Source organism: Osmerus eperlanus, chromosome 9 (assembly GCF_963692335.1).
Source record: "Osmerus eperlanus chromosome 9, fOsmEpe2.1, whole genome shotgun sequence".
In the NCBI taxonomy this organism is placed as follows: Eukaryota; Metazoa; Chordata; class Actinopteri; order Osmeriformes; family Osmeridae; genus Osmerus; species Osmerus eperlanus.
The window spans coordinates 3,384,193-3,398,457 of NC_085026.1; positions in this window are offsets into that span (position 1 = coordinate 3,384,193).

Consider the following 14,265-nt stretch of genomic DNA (forward strand, 5'->3'; position numbering starts at 1 on the left):
AAATTTAAGACCTACACAACGCATTACAAAAAATATTCAAAATTCAAATCAAAGAAATTCTGAAAAAAAACTTTTTATTTCAATTAATTCAGTAATTGAAAAAGCTTTCATTTAATTTACAGATAAAGCAATAACATTAGTAATCTTCCACACCCAACAACGTGCCAAATGCCCCAAAATGAAAATAGGCTAAAACAAACTTGCCCTCAAATAGAGAGAAAGTGTGTGAGTGAGCATGTGTAGCTTGTGTTTCTCCGCTCTGGTGTGTGACTCCAGCGCCTTCACACCCAGAGTCCCTAATTGAATATTTTTGGGGCAAAGTTTGCAGCGAGCCTCGTACATGGAGCTGGGTACCACTTGTAACCAACAGCGGAAATCGCTGTGATCTAGCAATGTCTCGTTGAAACATAGAGTTATATTACTAGTGGCAGCTACCAGAGCCTGTTTAAGGAGAGCCTGGCCACTCCTTATTAAGCCCCATTGTACCGAATTTTGTTGCAGTTCCACCAGAGTTCCACTGGGAGTGATCACGATCGAGTGCAAAATGAATGGGAGTCTATGGAGCTAAACTGCTAAATTGGTCTCTTTCACCTGATTGTCGTTGAGAAATCTCAGATTTTATTGTAGTTTTTGCATGTTCAACATGGATTACAGTTCGAAAGTTGAATGAACGAGTACTTACTTGTCCTTTCGATTTCTTACAGGGTAAGTCGTTGCCCATAACACGCTAGCTTTCTGCTAACGAATGCTGATTGGTTAGTGAAGGACTGACTACGACCACGGCAAGACACTGTTCTGCGCAAGCCCAAACGAGCTGGATACCTCCAATACCTCATATATTATGCTGGTTCATGAATACACTTTCTGGGGTTCACTTTGATCCTAATTAGTTCCTAATTATTTACGAGGGGTGCACCGATCCGATATTAAGAGCGGATATCGGCCCCGATATTGACAAAATAGCTGGACCGGGGATCGGAAAAATTAACAGATCCACTGGCCGATCCATTAAAAAAAAATTTGCAGCACATATGTCATTTTTCAGCAGCATGAATTAACCAAACCTTTAGATGCGTGAGTTCTAAATATTTCCGACGGTCCCCACAGCAAGCATAATACTCGTAGCACTGGCATGCTAGTGATACCTGTTAGCCTTCTCATTAGTACATATTGAAGCCATACAGCGTTTGTCGCACAGTTTTTGTCTATCGGAAAATATTCAGTTGGAATTTTTGAAATCGCATATGCGACGTTACGCTGTGAGACCCGCATTCGAACGATCACATATGTGCGAGTATAGTAGAGTTGTTGAGCTGCAGGAATTTGGCGTGCTCCTAGCACTGTGCTTTTGGATGTGCTTGATTAAATGGGTAGTATTGTACTTTGCAGTACTAACACCACCCCTCAAAACATTTAGCTCTACTTTGCAGCAATTGCAAACAGACGACGAACTACTTGGTGTGGCAAGCATGAAATATCTCCACACAGCCGACTCTGGCTCGCTCCATGTTGCTTTTAAGTGTATCTGTCCACTGGTTGGACACGAGCTGTACACGAGCTGTACACCGCACGGTGCAATGCTTCAAGCTAAAAACTTCCATGGTTCACACACCAGCGACAACAAATAAATAAGAATTCAAATATTTTTTTTACATGTTTACAATGTTTGGTAACTGTTTGATTACTGTTTGACTAATACACTATTTTGTTTCTACTGCTACATTGTATTTATTTTAATACGTTTGATTACATTCTATTTTCGAATTTTGAATGCACAAGTGTTTTTTAAATGTCAAATAAATAAAAATTCAGTACATTACATCTGTTATTTTGTCTTAGTTAGGAAAGTAATGTTTAGTTAGGAAAGTCTGGTGCCTTTAGTCTCTTCCACGTGGTGGAAGGAAGGTAAAAAGTGGGAGGTATACAGTTTATTATTAATTCAACAACGGTATTGGATCGGTATCGGGTATCGACAGATACACAAAGCCCAGGCATCGGTATCGGGACTGAAAAATTTGGATCGGTGCATCCCTATTATTTACTGAGCTGAGCAATCATTGATGCCAGTCAAGCAAGGGCACCCTGAACCCAGCTCTGAGAGGGGAAAGATGGAGTGAGAAGGAGTAAAGGAGAGAGTGCTTGTATTGTAGATCAAGGGAGAGGAGAGGGGCTAGTGTGGGTTGCCAGAAACAGAGTAGTAAAGGAGAGTATGAGAGAGATAGAGAAATAGGGAGGAAAGAGAGAGAGAGATTGCTGAGCTGGGTAGGGGGTAATAGAAATACAGGACAATATGGTTGTGATGGTGGAGGAGAATCAATGAAAAAAGAAAGCAAAGCAAACAGAAAAATACATGATAGTGTAGAGGGGAAGAAGGGAAGTAGTGGGATAGGTGATATGATGATTGGGTGCTTCTAATGGTTCAAGATTAATGAAGGCCACTGGAGGATTCATACTCTTGTATCACAGGCAAGGACAGACCTCCTATGAAACATGACACCACACACACTCACACACACGTCACATACAAATGTACACAAGACACACCACCAACACACTCTCTTACACACACACTCAACCACACAGACTCACACACAAATGCACATGCCTTGGAAGATGCACGGTGACTCACAAGTACACCCACAGGCTGACAAGCTCTTGAACACACACACAAGCAAATGCTGACATCCCTCACATACATAAGCATGCTCAACATTGAGCTAATTAATCAAATCTCTGGTTTTAATTAGGATTTAAATCAGTTGCTATGGGAACCTTGCCCCTTTGGGATCTTAAGGGAAGGCAACGTACCATAACTCCCACTGCTCCCCTCCCTTGCCTCTCAATGAAGATTGTCCAAGAGGGAAAAATCTAGAAGAACTACACTGAAAAAATTGTTCTGTAAAATAACAGTAAAAAGCTGGCAGCAGAGACGCTAGCTGTATATCGTTATTTTTACGGTATACATATGTACGGTAGTAGTCTGTAAACCAGAAAAACTGTATATTTCTGTATTCACACTGTTAAATGATTTCACAGTCTAATACAGTAACAAAATAAATTCAGCATATGTCTGTGATTATTTGTAAATTCCAATAATATTCTGTTTAGGTTGTTACTTTAACTTCTCAGTTTACTGTAGACAGGCACAGTCGATAATAAAATAACTACATTTAGCAGTCTCCTAAAATATCAGTCTTGCAATGAAGACTTCAAAAGGTTTGAAGTTAGAAAAATTTGCAAATATATTGATGAAGAGAATATTGCATAACAGTTATCAATATCATAGCAGACAAAAGTATGTCAACAGTATGAAGGTGAAAAAAAGTGTTGCTTTAAAAAGAAAATGGGGAGAAAGTGTTAAAGTATATCTGTCATTTGTATGCATTGCAATATTTTCTTACAGTTGAAATAGGAGAAAAAAAGTGATGAAAAGGGTAGGGTATCTTATTTAATTTCATAAATGTTAAAGCGTTATGTTAGACCTCAATGCTCTTAAGAAAAAGGAGTCAGATGGCTGAGTGGTTAGGGAATCGGGCTAGTAATCAGAAGGTTGTTAGTTTGATCTCGGCTATGCCAACCAAATGACGTTGTGTCCTTGGGCAAGGCACTTCACCGTACTTGCCTCGGGGGAATGTCCCTGTACTTACTGTAAGTCGCTCTGGATAAGAGCGTCTGCTAAATGACTAAATATAAGACAGTGGAGATGGTTGTGGACTTTAGAAATAATCCAGCCCCACTCACCCCCATCACCCTGTGCAACTCCCCAGTCAACACTGTGGAGTCCTTCCACTTCCTGGGTACTATCCTCTCCCAGGCCCTCAAGTGGGAACTGCACATCAGCTCCCTCACCAAAAAAGCACAACAGAGGATGTACTTCCTGCGGCAACTGAAGAAATTCAACCTGCCAAGGACAATGATGGTGCACTTCTACACAACCATCATTGAGTCCATCCTCACCTCCTCCATCACCATCTGGTACGCTGCTGCCACTGCCAAGGACAAGAGCAGACTGCAGCGTAGCACTGCTGAGAAGGTAATCGCCTGTAATCTGCCTACCCTCGAAGACCTGCACACCTCAAGGACCCTGAGGCGAGCGAGGAAGATTGTGGTTGATTCCTCCCACCCTGGACACTCTTTTTCAACCACTCCCCTCCGGCAGGAGGCTGCGGTCCATCAGGACCAAAACCTCATGCCACAAGAACAGTTTCTTTCCTTCCGCCACTAGCCTTATTAACAAGGCCCCAAACTGACACTCTGTCCCTTTACCTCATATACTCTGTCACTTTAACACATTCAGTATAATTTTTTTCTATATTATTTTATTTATAGTTTGTTATATTATATTGTAGAGCCCTAGTATTTTATTTTATTGTAAATTTTCAAAATTTTTATTTTGTTCATTATGTTTAAATGTTCACTGTATGCACCTGCCCACCAAAGTAAATTCCTTGTTTGTGACCACTTACTTGGCGATGAAACACGATTCTGATTCTGATTACCTAAAATTATTGTTATAATTAATAATACTACAAGCATAATTGCACATTTAGTTCCCCAAAAACACATTTATCATGTTACTTTCTCGCCTGGTATCCTAACTGAATATCGGTGGGATAAAAAAATATTCCATATTTCCATAGCGATGCATCAAGGTCAGCTTAGACTAGCGTCGCACATATGTGTGGCGGCCTGCGAAAACCCTTCACATGGTGAAAATTTGACTTTCTGGGTATTATACATATTTGGAAACTACAAATCTGTTGGCGGTCTTGTTTTTCTGCTTTGCCATGTCCAACTCTTCTGATTCGGAGGCTGCCCGTTTGTTGGGGGTGTTTGGTGGAGGTTTTGATCAGTCACCCGGATGTGCACCCTCCGTGGAACTCGGCGACGGGGGGAATAGCCGAGTTTGATCCAGCTCCCGTGGCTCCTCCCAGGAGATGGGAGGAGCCACACAAAAGGGCTCGAGTTCGGGGGGCGAGCCCGGCCCCGGCAGTGTCAACCTCCCGTTCAGACCCGGTGCTGACGTCCCTACTGGACATCAAAGTGTCTCTGGCGGACATGGGAGCTTGTGTCGTCGTGTTGGAGGTGTAGTGGAAAAATTCTAGTGGCACTGTGTAGATTTGAATAGTCAAGAGATGGCGGTTTCAATAAATTTATTTTGCTTGTACAAATTAAGAATTAACAAAGTACTTTGTGATCAGTCATAACGAAGGAGGTGCTAGCCACAGGTCGTTCGCCAGAGTGATGAAGAACAACCCTAAAACCCTGCCTTATATAAACTTTAGATCAAATGGTTCTTCTGATGGTCAATCCATCAATGTAACGAACTCTGTGATTGGTCAGCACTGCTCAGTGACAGTTTGACTCCATACCAAGTGTCCCACAGTTCTTTGATGTGGCATCTCTCCCCAAACCAGTAGATAGTAAAACCACAGGAGTTCACCAGTCAAATGGTCAACTGTCCTTTGTGTGGGCAACTTCAAACAAGTATTTAATTAACCCCACCCATGCAACAGGAAGGGTCAGAGCAGCTTGATCAGTTCATCTATCTTAAACTGCTCCCTCAGATCACAATAACAATACAGTTGAATCCACATTGTCTCCAGACCAGCTGTCTCATCCTCCCCAGGTGTCATAAACTGCAAATGGCATCTCTACCAAATGGAGTTGTTTCAACATTAACCAACTTCCATTAAAACACATTCCTCATATATAAAACACACACATTATAACTGTATTCCAAATTTCCACGACAGAGGACAGGTCGGCGACGACGTCGGCTTCGCAGATCCCTGGGACCGGGTTCGGAGGCACTCTGGCAGCCTTGGACTTCGCATCGACTCCAAGGTGGACTCGGGCTTCCGCCTTACCAGCGGCAGCTTCTGGGGCGCCGTTCCTGTCTCCTGCTGCCGGCATTTCCGCCTATCCTCGCAGGTGCTGATATAAATTTTGTAAAGATTTTGCTATGCTCTGCGGATCCGGTCGACATTCGGGTGGTCGAGTGCGGGGAAGTGTCCGTGTTCCTCAAGGGGTGTGATCCTAGGATGTCGAAAAACCTGACTGCCCGAATTCTACGTGGCTTTCGGCGTAGACATGCTCTGTGAGGCATACCCTGAGCGCCGTGTGGAGTTTGATACATATCTGGCATTGATTTCCGATCTAGCAATGCGCTATGGCGGAACCCTGTTTTACGATTACCACAAATGCTTTTCTGCCAAGGCTGCGTTGTACATTTAAAAGTTCAACGTTCGTTTAGATTGGTCGGTGCTCGACCTCGATCTGGTCAGAAGGGTGTTCACTGGGCATATGCCAATGTGTTGTTCCGTGTGCGGTTTGCTGGCCCACACGGTGAATCTGCGCCCGAGGACGGCATTCGCACCGCCGGTCAAGGCAGAGGGGTCTGCCTACGGTGCCTCCACCTCGGGCGGTCAAGATAGTCGGAGGAAGTTATTGCGGGGACGCTCATCCCCGATCTTTGTGCCCTCGTCGGTTGAGGGACACGTTTGGGCACCTGGGCGTTCCGATGTCCACAGAGAAACCCTAGGCCCGTTCCCTCCTTGGAATTCCCCGGTATTAACCTAGATAGCGTTGCCATGCAGGTGTCGTTACCCTCTAATAAACTGGAGGGCGTTCGCAGCGTCCTGAGGGCCACTTCGGGCGACGCTTCGATGGCTAAACATGACCTACTTTCGTTGCTGGGGCATCTGAATTTTGCTATGCGCCCCAGGGCCGCGCGTTCAGTCCCGTCTCTTGGACGTAGCTAAAAGCGTGCCTCATTTCCGAGATAGCGTGGTGTTGGACGACGGGTGCCGGTTGGATTTGCGTTTTTGGAGTGTGCTGTGCGACAGTTGGAACGGCATCAGTTTCTTTTATCGTGATTCCGTGGAGTCGTCTGCCGCTCTCGATTTATATACCGACGCGGCTCCCTCCGTTGGGTTTGGGGGGTTTCATGGAAACGAGTGGTTCTCCGGAGCATGGCCCGCAGAGATAGTTTCTATGGCTCCGGAGACCTACTCCACAGCTCTACACAAATTATATCCCATTTTGATTGCTTGTTTATAGTGGGGGACTTTATGGTGTAGGAAGAAGATAACCATGTTTTGTGACAACGAAGCTACTGTTCACATCATCAATAAAGGGAGGTCTTCGGTGCAATTTATCAATCGCTTAGTCAGATGGCTAACGTGGACAAGCGTGCTTGATAATTTCATATTGCGCGCCGCATTTATTCCGGGCCTAGAGAACAGAAGTGCTGACGCACTGTCTCGTTTCAACTTTCAGGAGTTCCGAATGCTGCGCCCTCAAAGCGCTACCGGACGGGTTGGCATGTCCGCCATTCCCCCTGACTGTGCTAGACTAGGCCCGGGTGCGCTGCACATGTACATTGTATCTGCTGGTGAATACATGGGGAAGGGTATTGGCCCATCTACATTTAAATCCTACAACAGGGCATGGCTTCAATTCTATGGTTTCTGCACCGTATTTGGTGTGAGTCCTATGCCTGTGAACATGTCTGTGTTGTGTGCCTTCATTGTTCATTGCTTTGAATCACGGAAGTTGCATCCCTCCTCCATTAAAGCACTGGTGTCAGGTATTTAATTCAATGTACGGTGTTCGGAGCCCTCAGCATGCAGCCTGCTCGGGAGCCCAAGTATCCGCCTGCTGATGAACGGGCTGAAGAAGCAGCGTCCAGAGACCAAAGATAAACATTTACCAATCACTTTACCAATCTTGCACATGCTGTGCAATCTGAGACAAGGGTGCTTCGGGCCTTACGTCGACACTCTTCTTGAGTCTGTGTTTTTCACTGCCTTCTACGGGTTTCTGCGGTGTGGGGAATTCACCACCAGGTGTGCCACTTTCGATCCATGTCGTGACCTAACCGTGTCTAAAGTTTTTGTGGCCAGCGACATGTGTACAGTTGTCCTAAAACATTCAAAAACTGATGTTACATGCAGAGGTACCCCAATTGTGATTGCTCAAACTAATTGTGCATTTTATCCACTCTCCTCTATGTCACGGTACCCAGAGGCGGTGCGTCCCATTGGGCAAGTCGGGCAGTTGCCCAGGGCCTCGGCCACCAGGGGGGCCTCGTCGTATATACAATTTTTCATTATTTTTTTATAATTAAAATAAATCACTTGTCATTGCAAATGAATGAAAATTCAAATTAAGCATGAAAACACAATTATTTAATTATATTCTTTATAGCTACATTTTATCTTAAATCCATCATGGAACATATGATTCAGGTCATGACGTTTCTGTCAGGAGAATTTGTCGTGTGGTGGAGTGTGTATGATCACGGAAACATGAAACTTTTTCAAAGTGGCAGTGAAAAAATAAATAAGAAAATGGAGAAGTTAAGGGAGAAATTACTTAAGCGACACTACTCACACTGCTGGGCCAAGTTTAGCTATTGCTAGCAGCAGCAGACAAACAGCCACTTCAACACCAACTACCGTATTTTAAGGAAAATAAGCCACGGCTTGTACTCCGATTTAACAGTTTTCTTTCTTTGTTCTTTGCCCAGGGCCAGAGTCAGCAGATTCACAGATTTTTTTTCGTTTAATTTTATGACAAAAGACAACAAAAATATCCTAATAAATGCAACGCGCGCATAGAAGAGCGCATATTTTGACGCATTGTTTTCATGGAATTGAAATTATCATAACTTAGGTTTTACTTGGTGTATTTACATAAAACAAAGACTGAAACGCAGTTTCAGGTCTACACTTCCGCATGAAATCGACGGCAGCCCTCCGCGTCACTTGGTTTTCATGCTGCGCGGTCCTAAAGCCGATCTCTACTCAATCACGCCGGCGTGATCGCCGACTCGGAAGAGTAACAGTGCGTTCACACTGCAGCGGAGCGGGCGGCGCGCGGCGTCGGCTTCCAATTCATTTTCAAAGAAACCAGGCGTTGACGCTCGCGTAGGGCATTGTGGGAAGGCGAGCGGAGCGGAGCGGAGCGTTGCAAGTTGGATTTTCTCAACTTTATGTAAATGAGGAGCGTGAAAACGCTAGCGTTGGCCAATCGGATTGGTTTCTTGTTTCTTGTAACGTAGCAACTGTTCGTCATGGTAAACATTTCTAGGTTTGACAATTTCAAGATGGAGGAGAAACTTTTCGTATGTGTCTGCACACCCAGTTCTGTTCAGAACAAAGTTACTAATGTGACGAGCCTGAATTTAAAGAATACATTAAACTAATAATGCATGGTGCATGGTTGCCGATGTCGTCATTGTTCCTAGTGTGTTTTTATAGCCTACTTTTAAATTTAGTCGTCACATTACGTGACTGTTCTGTGCCACTGCTAGCTCGCTAGCCCAGCCTACAAACGACTGGTTGAGTGACTGGTGGCGTAACATGTATTCTACTGTAATCTTGCACTAGTAAAATCTTGCACTTACATAAATGTTGTGTAAAAGTGGTATTTTGATCGATATTGTGAGTACATGAACCCAAATCTGCACGCTTGGCCATGACTACAACAGTGACCTTAGAGAACTACAACTCTGTATTAACTTGTCTAACACGCCCCACAGTACACCCGTGCGTGGTGTACTGTGGGAAGGCAAGCGATGCAGAGCGTTAAAAAACGCTGCAGTGTGAACGCAGCGTAATGACTAATTGTGTTTTTTTTCCCTTTACATAAAAAAATGCTTAATCTATTTAATTAGATGAACATTTTGCGATTTTCACACATGTATATACATAATACATTTATAGCCGAATGATAATAATAACAGGTTGTCAGATAAAAAATAAATAATATGTATCTCCTGAAGACATGAAAGTGAATTGCTGTTAACGTGGAAACAATTTATGTAAACTTTATAGTTTTTATACACTATGTGTTTCATATGGAAGGCACGTTCTAAATTATTTTTGACAGATTATTTGTTTGTTTTATATTCCAGCACAAGCACCTACCCAACAGGTGACCATCAATAAACTCAAAGAAGAAAACTAGTTGAAATCTAAAATTAATTTCCTTGAAGAAAAATGTGGGAAATGTGAGGGATTATTATACATTTTTGGCAAACATTTGCTGAAAAACACAATGTTAGTGTAACAAAAAAAAAAGAAATGTGCTCTATAAACTGTAATTGGGTGTGCTCAAGCCTTCGGCGAGCACAACCATTGTTCTCTCTCATATATATTCTTATTTATTTTCCCACCCCTAAGGATCCCTAAATATTTGGGCTACATGGACAACGTTAGTGTCAAAAGGTTCGTCTTGTTAGCGATTGCGTTGCTTGTACATTCCGTTGCGCGGTTTAAGAGGTTACAACGTTTTTGTGGCAAAAAGTGCCTTGTGTGCTCAAAGGGAACTGTGCTAGCCTTACTTCCCAACGTCAGCACACGTTAGCAACAATGCATAGATACCACGTGCATAGATGTTCTTATACCATGGTCTGGGTGAATACTCGATTCTGATTGGCTGCAGGGGTGTACATTATCAGGTGACATACGGACACCTACGTAATTGCACCAAAACTGTCTTTTCACCGTTCTGAATTATTGCGCTGGCTACATAGTATATGAGCCTGTACAAAGTGTCTGAAATAAGTAACCATAACAAAAGGGAAGCAGTCAAAGCCTCCATTTACAATTTTGAAAGACTTTAACAAGCTAACTTGTATTTACAACAATGAGTGACTTGAATATTTATTTTAACCTATTTGAAAAATGTTACTTTTCTACTATGTCAGTGTCACGTAACCGCTCATCTCCCATTCGCTATTCACCTCGCTAGTCAATCTACTTCAGACAGGCTGCGGCCAACACGACAGTAGCCGCAACTCGACACATGGCCGATTATTTTTTTCTTAAAAATCTTGATTTTATTTGGGGACAATGACATGGCTCGAGAGCTGGCTAGTCTTGTTGTTAAACATACTGTCAATTTATAATTACTGTTTGGAGAATATGTCAATTTTGATGCGGTCATCTCACATCCAATTTCTATTAAACTCGCTCCACAGGCTGCGGCCGTACTGTAGCTTAGTACTAGTATATGGCCGATACTTTGTTTGTGAAAATCTTGATATTGATGTTGGGACAGTGACATGGCTGGTTAGCTAGCAAATCTTCTTGTCAAACATACTGTAAAATTATATTTACTGTTTGTCAACCGTACACAATGTTATTGCCTTTTAATCTTGCTATCATAACGTTAGCTTTCGGGCTAATAGCTCATCCAAAAGGAAAGCCGGTGTTGGTTCTATGAGTTGAGCGGACTAGAAATATCAGAGTTGGCTAACGTTAAAAAACGTTAGATTTTCTTTTTCAAAACACATGAAAACATAAATTAATGTTTGTAAAAAAAATCGCTGGCAACTGACCTGATGGTATAATGCCCTTCGAGGTGTCCAATATCACCTGATAATGGCCTCCGCGGAAGACGGCCATTCACGCCTCCGCATTAGTGATGTGTCGTTCGTGAACGATTCGTTCATTTTGAACGAATACTTACAAGGACTCGGGAGTAACGAGTCCTCTCAAAGAGTGATTCGTTCATTTTCTTGTGGCCGTGCATCGGGACTGTTGCATAGGCTCGTCCAAGTAAACATAAATGATTAGTTCATTTCCCGACTCGGTCTTCAGGTACGAGTATTTGGATCATTTTTCACGTGACCTGCATAGGCTCTGTAGTGGTAGCTAGAGGAAACGCTAGAGGGAACGATTCGTTCGTTTCCCGACTCGGTCTTTCTACGAGTCTTTGAACGATTGACTCGAAAAAAGATTTGTTCATTTTACTGCACAGTAGTGATGGGAAGTTCGGATCATTTTACTGATTCGGTTCTTTGAATCTCGTTCAGTAAAATGAACGAATCTTTTTTCGAGTCAATCGTTCATTTCAACGGGGGGGGGGGGGGGGGGCTATCCGTCCACTGCAAACACGTATCATATTCTCATCTAGGTTAGTGTATGACATGTGCACCAGCAGATACTATTTCAAAAGAAATTCCTGCATTAAAATAATGTATCATGACAGTTTGTATGGTTTGTTCATTTATTATCACACTAGCATTTAATTATCACGGCAAACAATTACACTGCACTAAACTGTAGGTGTAAATGTAAAGTGAAAATAACAAAACCAGTCAGTATGATGACTGGAGCGAATATCATTCACGTCTTACTAAAACAGAGGCCACGCGAAAGGGAATGAGGAAACTTGTTTCCTCTACAAAAAAATAAAATACAAAGACTCGTAGAAAGACCGAGTCGGGAAATGAACGAATCGTTCGTTTCCTCCAGTAGGCCTACAGAACCTATGCAGGTCACGTGACAAATGATCCAAAGACTTGTAGAAAGACCAAGTCGGGAAATGAACGAATCGTTAGTTTCCTCTAGCTACCACTACAGAGCCTATGAAGGTCACGTGAAAAATGATCCAAAGACTCGTAGAAAGACCCGAGTCGGGAAATGAACGAATCGTTCGTTTCCTCTAGCTACCACTACAGAGCCTATGCAGGTCACGTGAAAAATGATCCAAAGACTCGTAGAAAGACCGAGTCGGGAAACGAACGAATCGTTCAGAATTGAGGTAGAAAAATGTAGTAACAGAAAAAAGTTTGAACAGTGGAACAATGTTTCCAGCTCTCTAGTTAAATATAGTGATGAAGAGCGTTGGCCAATCGGATTGTTTCCTTGTTTCTTGTAACATAGCAACCGTTGCTCATTGTAAACATTTATAACCTAGATTCTAGGTTTCAGTTTCAAGATGGAGGAGAAACTGATCATGTGTGCATGGGCGTCGTTAGACCCCTTTTACTGGGGCACGTGCCCCAGTAAGTTTGACTTTTAACAATTTACTTTATTAGTCAGTGCATTCATTTAGATTGATAATCCCAGAAAAAATAAACGCAGTATCCCAATCAACGCTTGTAAAAGTGTTTAACCGAAAACACAAGCCGATGCACGCAGAATTCCATGTCAGCGTGCTCTTCTGAGCTTGCCAAATAGCCACTGCAGCACGCACACAGAAGTCCTGGGGCCTCATGTATAAACGTTGCATACGCGCAAAAAGCTTGCGTACGCTGGTTTTCACGCACACTTTGTGATGTATAAAGATTTACTTGACGTGAGAATGTGCGGGCCGTCACGGAAACTTTTGAGTAGACGTGAGAATGTGCGGACCGTACGCAAAGTCTTGTCTGGCTCTGTAACGTGGCGAATTCTAACTGAAAAGTGCCGAAACTCACCAAACATTACAAAATAAAGTATATAACGTTAGTTATTCAAAAACATAATTAGACTACACGGTAATAAAAGTTTGATCATTGATGTGGATGATTCACATCAAAATGACAAAACCCAAACGGGAAATGTTATCAACTGTTTAATCCGCCACCACTTAATAACGTTTGTTAAACTTGAGGGTGTCAAACGGACGATCCGTGACGCACGGATCCACCTCCCAAGGATGAAACGCAGTGCAGGTGGGCAAAATCACTCACGTGTAATGCTCAATTGATCCCGTGGATTATGTGTAAATAAGTGAACATGGTGTTGGAAATGAGGTGTAGCCTATAAAAGGAGGTGTAAAAGATGATGATAGCCTACTTGATGCGAAATGGCTGCTCTGGCACTGCTAGAAGACATTGCAAATAGGAGAATCCGCAGAGAGCGTGTATTTAAAGACCAAACTGATTTGCTGGCCCACAATGATGACTGGCTTATGAGTCGATTCAGGTTGCCAAGGGCTATTCTGTTGGAGCTTGGGCCGGCTTTAGAACGTGAGACAGCAAGGAACCACGCGTTACCTGTCCCCTTGCAAGTGCTGACCACACTGGGCTTCCTCGCAACGAGGGCTTTCCAGAGAGAGCTGGCTGACCGGTCAGGAATTTCACAGCCATCCCTGAGCCGCGCCATGCCAGCTGTATGGAACGGTCTCATCCGTATGTCACCTAGGTATATAAAATTTCCCTTCACTGTCGGTGAGCAGGCCAACATTAAACTGCAATTCGCAGCGATGAGCCGATTTCCAAATGTAATCGGAGCCATCGACTGCACTCACATTGCTATAAGGGCACCATCTGATCACAAATTCGCGTATGTGAACAGAAAAAACTTCCATTCCATTGTAGCACAGTCCACAGAGAAAACACGGTACCATCACACCTTCTCCTACCCCCGACAAGGAAAGGGTCTTCCCCCTTTGTCCTTCTCCCAGAGGAGAAGCTTCAAAGCTTCTGGCCCAGCATGGGGTCAGAAACAGAGGCCACACGGCCCACAGTATCAGACAAAGGAT